Source organism: Pelodiscus sinensis, chromosome 23 (genome assembly GCF_052426305.1).
Source record: "Pelodiscus sinensis isolate ZL-2025 chromosome 23, ASM5242630v1, whole genome shotgun sequence".
NCBI lineage: Eukaryota > Metazoa > Chordata > Testudines > Trionychidae > Pelodiscus > Pelodiscus sinensis.
The window spans coordinates 16720670-16727911 of NC_143074.1; the positions used below are offsets into that span (position 1 = coordinate 16720670).

General features: G+C 49.4%; 1 protein-coding gene across 1 annotated transcript in view; it reads right to left on the reverse strand.

Annotated features, from left to right (window-relative positions):
* CCDC180 (coiled-coil domain containing 180) overlaps positions 1-7061 on the reverse strand; it is a 295490-nt gene extending 288429 nt beyond the window's left edge. Inside the window, exon 1 of the mRNA XM_089772936.1 lies at positions 7036-7061. The gene's annotated coding sequence lies outside the window, so the exon portion shown is untranslated. The remainder of the gene's footprint in view (positions 1-7035) is intronic.
* Positions 7062-7242: the final 181 nt, after the last annotated feature.

Genomic DNA, 7242 nt, shown 5'->3' on the forward strand with positions numbered 1-7242 from the left:
TTAGCCAGGGGGTAGGAATGGTGTCCCTGGTCTTTGTTTGTGAAAGGTTGGAGATGGATGGCATGAGACAAATCGCTTGGTCATTGACTTCGGTCCATCCTCTCCGGGGTACCTGGTGCTGGCCGCTGTCAGCAGATAGGCTACTGGGCTAGATGGATCTTTGGTCTGACCCAGTACGGCCATTCTTATGTTCTAAGCTCAGGGTCGGGGTCTCACTGGACCAACTTGATTTTCATGCTGACCTGCTTCTGGGTTTGCATGTGGCCTTTGGTGGCCAGGCTGGCAGCTATCCTGCCCTAGACGGCCTCATTCCTGTGCCTAGTGCGGAGATTGTGGACATTGGAGGCCTCTTCCCAAACCTCGATGAGGTCCACGATCTCCACACTAGACCAGGCAGGCACCCGTGTCTTGTGGCCCCGGGCAGGCTCCTGGGAGCCGTCAGCCTGGTCCTGGGAAGAGGCGGAGGGCTGGGTGGCAGCGGGTGGCTGGCTCATGCCATGCCAGGTGCAGGGTCTGCTGGCTGGGTGCTGGCAGGCTTGCACCTGGCATGGGCACTGTACCCAGACCGTGGCCCTTTAAAGGCTCCGGGGCCAGAAGGGGGCAGAAGAGTTTCCCTGGCTTGGCCCAGAGTGCCCACCAGGGCAAGCTGGGAAGGGCTAGCCTCCAACTAGTTTGAATTAAGTGGCTACACAGCCCTTAATTCGAACTACTTCATTCGAACTAGGCATTAGTCTTCGTAGAATGAGGTTTACCTAGTTCGAATTAAGTTCGAACTAGCAGTTTGTATGTGTAGCGCCTATGAAATTTAATTCAAACTAACGGCTGTTAGTTCGAATTAACTTTGTAGTGTAGACATACCCTTAGAGACTCACCCTCCCAATGCAGGCTAACTCCTGCTGTAGCCTAGTTGTGGCTTCATTATGACGGCCTCGTCTGCGCTCTGAGATACTTGCAATGACATTGCTGTTTGTACTCTCAGGAACTGCCAAGGAAGAAAATAAAGATGGTGCAGACCGGATGTGATGCTGCAGAATGTGTAAGGTAGCCACCAACGCTTGATTAAATCAACACTAAGATCTCTGGGTTTTGTGCAGCACGAACAATCCACTACACAACACAAAAGGGCACAGATAATAGCAGCACTTTGAAATAAAGCACTTTTTATCCTGTGATGCCAAAATACTTAGCAGACATTTATTAAGTTTCACGTTCCCTCTGTAAGGCAAATATTATCTCCAATTGAACAGGTGAGGATAATTAAGGCAAAAACATGTTAAGTGACTTGCCAAATTGTGAAGGACACAGAATAGAAATCAAGAAATACTGATTCCCATTCCCCTGGTTCAGCCACAAGAAAACTTTGTCTTTAATTTTCACACTGGAACAAGTTATTGAGTGAAAAACCCGAAGGAAACCTTGAACCAATATGAATTAATGCATGATCACATAATAGGATTATTGGTTAATTGTGTAAACGACTACATGCTATGCTAACATCCTGACAAAGGACTTGTGCCTGTTTTTACCAGGGTTGAATCTGACTCTATGTCTCTAAATTCTGAGTAATTAAACAAGTACAATAATACAATAAACGTTTCCGTGATTATTCCCTCCCTTCCATGTGGAAAATACCCAAAGAATCATAAAAAAATAACTTAAGATTAAGTAGTAAACTTTACTAATGAAATCACTGAGGCCTCTAGCTTCACGGGCTGCAATCACATTTTCACTGTCATGACCTTTTCGAAATGTTGTAATTTTCCTGTAATAGAAACAGTGATGAAAGCCTTGCACTATGCCACAGAAGAAAAAGTAGGGATTTCAAAAAGGCATTGCTTCATATTTTGTAAAAAAAATCTAAATGACATTAAGAATCATCACAATATGCAGAGAGTGCTCCTGCTCTCCCCTATGCCATGCCTCCCCTGCCAATCCCCCAGGCCATGTCATTAAGGGGAAGAGGTTTGGAGGAAGCTGGGGGGAACACACCCGAGATGGAATGTGAAACTGCTCGGACCCTAAGTGGCCTGTGGGCCATGAGTTTGAGACCCTTGTTCTTACACCTTGACTGTTAAAAGAGAAGTTAGCAGACACTTTGGTTATGTCTAGACTACATGGCTCCATCAACAGAGCCATGTAAACTAGTTTACCCAGCAAAGGCAAAGAAGCAGGAATTTAAATAATCCCATCATTAAAATAAACATGGTCGCTGCGCTGTGCCGACAATCAGCTGATCTAGCACAGCACGGCAGTCTAGATGCAGATCTGTCGGCTGGGGAAGCCTTTGCCAACCGATCCCTTATGCCTCGTGAAACGTGCAGTAGATGGCCAGGCCAGTATTGCCTTTCTTTACAGCTAAGAGAACAGAGGGTATATCTACGCTACAAAGTTAATTCGAACTAACGTCCATTAGTTCAAATTAACTTTCATAGGCGCTACACTAGCGCTCCGCTAGCTCGAACTTAATTCGAACTAGTGGAGCGCTTAGTTCGAACTTGGTAAACCTCATTGCACGAGGACTAAACCTAGTTCGAACTTACTAGTTCAAATTAAGGGCTGTGTAGACCCTTAATTCAAACTAGTGGGAGGCTAGCCCTCCCCAGCTTTCCCTGGTGGCCACTCTGGGCACCACTAGGGAAACTCGTATGCCCCCCTCCCGGCCCCAGAGCCCTTAAAGGGGCCTGAGCTGGCTACGGTGCCCGTGCCAGGTGCAAGCCTGCCAGCACCCAGCCAGCAGACCCTGCACCTGGTACGCCATGAGCCAGCCACCCGATGCCCCCCAGCCCTCCGCCTCTTTCCAGGACCAGGCTGGCGGCTCCCGGGAGCCTGGCCAGGACCGCAAGAGGCGGGCACCCGCCTGGTCTAGTGCAGACATCGTGGACCTTGTCCACGAACTCCGCACTAGGCACAGGAAAGTGGCCATCTAGGGCAGGAGAGCTGCTAGCCTGGCCACCCAGGAGCAGGTTTGCATTAAAATCAAGGTGGTCCACTGAGATCCCCCGACCCTGAGCCCTGAGCTTAGAATGGCCGTACTGGGTCAGACCAAAGGTCCATCTAGTCTAGTAGCCTGTCTGCCGAAAGCAGCCAACCCTAGGTATCCTGGAGGGGATGGACCAAAGACAGTGACTAAGCCATTTGTCTCATGGCATTCTTCTCCAGCCTTCCACAAACTTTGGGCAGGGACACCATTTCTACCCCCTGGCTAATACCACTCCATGGACCCAACCTCCATGACTTTATCTAAGTTCTCTTTAAACTCTGTTCTAGTTCTAGCCTTCACAGCCTCCTGCAGCAAGGAGTTCCACAGGTTGACTCTTTGCTTTGTGAAGAAGAACTTTCTGTTACTAGTTTGAAGCCTGCTACCCATTCCTTTCCTTTGGTGTCCTCTAGTCCTTCTATTATAGGAACTAATGGAGAACTTTTCTTTATGCACCCTCTCCACACCACTCTTGCTTTTATAGACCTCTATCATATCCCCCCTCCGTCTCGCCTTCTCTAAGCTGAAAAGCCCCAGTCTCTTTAGCCTCTCTTCATATGGGACCTGTTCCAAACCCCTGATCATTTTAGTTGCCCTCCCCTCTCCCAGCCTCTCTCTTCCCCTCTCCCACCTCCTTTTCCCAGTCTCCCCCAGTTTTGTTCAATAAAGAAAGATTCTATTTTTGAACACACGTTTTCTTTATTTTGTACATCTGGAAGGGGGGCTAGAGAAGAGTAAGTGGAAGGAGGTGAGGGAGGAATGGGGTACGCGCCCCCGATGGGGAGGACTGGGCTGGCTCTGCGGGCTTCTCGGGGTGGAAGCTCTCCTGCAGCCCCCCGATTGTCCCCTCTCCCCGGATGGCAGCCTGTGGCAAGTGCAGCCGGGGTGATGGCCGAGTGCTGTGATGTTCCGCGTGTGGGCACTCAAGGCACTCCAAGCCAAGACTGCTTTGCAAGCGGGGAACCATGAGAACTGTCTGTCCGGGGTGGGGGTCGGGTCCCTTTAAGCACAGCCCTCGGCTAGCCTGAGACAGCAGCTCCACGCTCTAAGTCCTCATCTGATGCCCTGCCCGCACTGCTTCCGGCCATCCTTAACCTCTGTTCAGGGTCCACTCTGTGTGGACATGCTAGTTCGAATTAGCAAAACGCTAATTCGAACTAGTTTTTAAGTCTAGCTGCGCTAATTCGAATTAGCTTAGTTCGAATTAACTAATTCAAACTAAGTTAGTTTGAATTAGCTTGTAGTGTAGACATACCCAGAGTCACATGGATGTTGAATAATTTGCCCAGTAGGAGAATTATTACTCGAGCCACAATTAAAATTCAAGGAGTTGTTAGCTTTCAGTTCCATGCTCACATCTCACTGTCCATAGTCATAATACATGTGGTTATCCCTTTTTGATCCAAGTAGCTGCGCCAAAGTTTGCAGTCCAATGGGTTGTTTTGGTTAGGAGAAAAAATTGATGTTGAAGTCAGATCTTTCTTTGATGCAATCCTGTTTCATTACAAAGAATATACCAAGTCCTCTCAACACAGCATGTAAGTTTATTTGCTCTTAGTTCCAAGCCTCTGTCCAGGTAGCACTTAGGCCTAGAGAAGGAATTTCTGGTCTTTCTCAATGCAACATTCCCCATGTTTGCTCTGGCTGCAGCTTTGATTTTCTGCTGTTTCTCTCCCAGCTTCTCTGCTGTTTCTTTCTTCTCCTTTCAAAAAGAAAGACACAGACCATACACACACACACTTCTACCAAATCTAGTGACAGCCTGCCACCCACATGTGCCTTGCATGTTTCTTTGTTTTGGATGGAAGCTGATAATATTTCAGCTGGTTCCATAAAGGAGCTTCACTGTTTCTCACATTTATGAAGCTTGGCTGTTCTACCAACTAATTTCAAAGAGGTTTAACTCAACCGCTGCCAAACGATATTTACAAATTTATACTTCCAATCTATACCTGTACAACACTGGGTTTTCAATGGAACCATTATTGGGCATTCCCTCAACCCATTTCTGTTGGCGATGAGATAACAGTCCTTTACCAGCACACATTTCCATGTCCCTAACCACAGGAATCCTTCCACTCTTCATAGGAAACTTAGGTTGCACTGCCTTGTTTCCAAGTTGCCATTCTCCCATTAAAGAGAAATTATTCCTTACTCAAGGCTTTTTTAAACAAATTACATAGCCTCCAATCCTATAAGTGACTTCATGTGAGTGAATTCCTGTGCCAATGTAATCTCACTGACATCAGTGGGATCCACAAAGGCACAAGGATCTGTCAGGCATGGTCATCTGCAAGATCAGGGCCTTAAGAGAAATGTTTTGAAAACCCTCTACCTACAGAAACTAAAAACTAATGATGATGGCCATCCTGAAAGCTATTAATGAAGAACACAGGTGTGATTTTGTAGTGTTTCTTCCATAGCCTAGATTGCAAATAGTGGAGCCTTACTGATTTGCACTGAAGGCCCAGAATCTATTGAGGGTTACAACATTTTCACATTTCCTAAATAAGTAATCAAAAAGTACAAAGCAATTTGTGAGTTCATTGCATCAGCTGTGACATCTTTTTAATTATTTTAAGGTATTTCAGAGGACTACATGTGTCATACAGGGTAGGGTGTGAACTAGGGATGTAATAGTGTAGTTGATTAACCAACTAACCAATAAGCAAAAGCTTATAGGTTAATGTTATAGACTACACCATTTCCCTCCCGCACCCTCTGCTAGTAAATTTTTTAGCAGGCTGCAGATTGGCTCAATCCTGGCTGATGCTGGGTCCAGGACTTATAGCCCACTGCAGTTCTGCATTTAAAGTGTATTAAGAGCTGGGCGGATAGGCAGCCCAGCTCAGTTCCAGCTCATGCTGAGTCCTCTGAGGGGAGCTGGACCCTCACAGACCAGCTCCCACCTGGCACCCTGCGTTGCTGCCTCTGATACTGAGGCAGCAACGCGGTGTAGCAGGGAGCTCCTCCAGATTTGGGCACACTGACTGCCCAGCCCACCCTCAGGGACTATAGAATAGTTGTCTAACCAAAAAGAATTAGTGAGGTTACTCAGCTATTAAATTAAGCAATATTTAACATCCCTAATGTGAACATCATGGAGACCCAGAGTGGAACAAACCCACATGAGAATGCTCTTCCCTTGATGCAATTTCTCCTCAGCGCTCCTAACAGGACACTGTCCCCTTCTGCTCTTACACCTTTCCTGAGAAATGGGAGGAGGCCACTAGCACTTTTGCAAAATTCATCAGGCTTGTCAATTAGGGAAATGAGAAGCACTGAAGCAGCAACATTCCAATATTATGAGAAGTGGGCAAGGACAGAATTCTACCAGCCTCTAGGCAGGATGAGAGTGGATCACACTCTAGTCTACCAGCTCCCTCCAGTTGAAATAGGGAGTCCCTCTCCCCAGCACCCCTCCCACAGCAACACAAGGGGGGTCAGTCTCCCCAGCACCCCTCCCACAGCAACACAAGGGGGGGTCACTCTCCCCAGCATCCCTCCCACAGCAACACAAGGGGGGGTCACTCTCCCCAGCACCCCTCCCATAGCAACACAAGGGGGGGGGTCCCTCTCCCCTGCACCCCTCCCACAGCAACACAAGGGGGGGTCACTCTCCCCAGCATCCCTCCCACAGCAACACAAGGGGGGGGTCACTCTCCCCTGCACCCCTCCCATAGCAACACAAGGGGGGGGTCCCTCTCCCCTGCATCCCTCCCACAGCAACACAAGGGGGGGTCACTCTCCCCTGCACCCCTCCCATAGCAACACAAGGGGGGGGTCCCTCTCCCCTGCATCCCTCCCACAGCAACACAAGGGGGGGGTCCCTCTCCCCTGCACCCCTCCCACAGCAACACAAGGGGGGGTCACTCTCCCCAGCATCCCTCCCACAGCAACACAAGGGGGGGGTCACTCTCCCCTGCACCCCTCCCATAGCAACACAAGGGGGGGGTCCCTCTCCCCTGCACCCCTCCCACAGCAACACAAGGGGGGTCACTCTCCCCAGCACCCCTCCCACACCAGGGCGGGTTCAATCTCTCGCGCACTCCCACGACCTGAACAGTCCCCCAGCTCTCTGCGCCGCTTCCCGGCTAAGCCTGGAGTACCTGGTCTCCATGGCAACCCGAGACTTGGCGACATAGGGAGCGAGAACTCATCTTCTCGCGAGAACGTTTGCACGCCGGCGCGAGTTTTCAGGCGCTTGCCTGTTGCCCTGGAAACGCAGGGAGGGAGGCGGGGAGGCGGAGGCGCGCGTCTCCCCC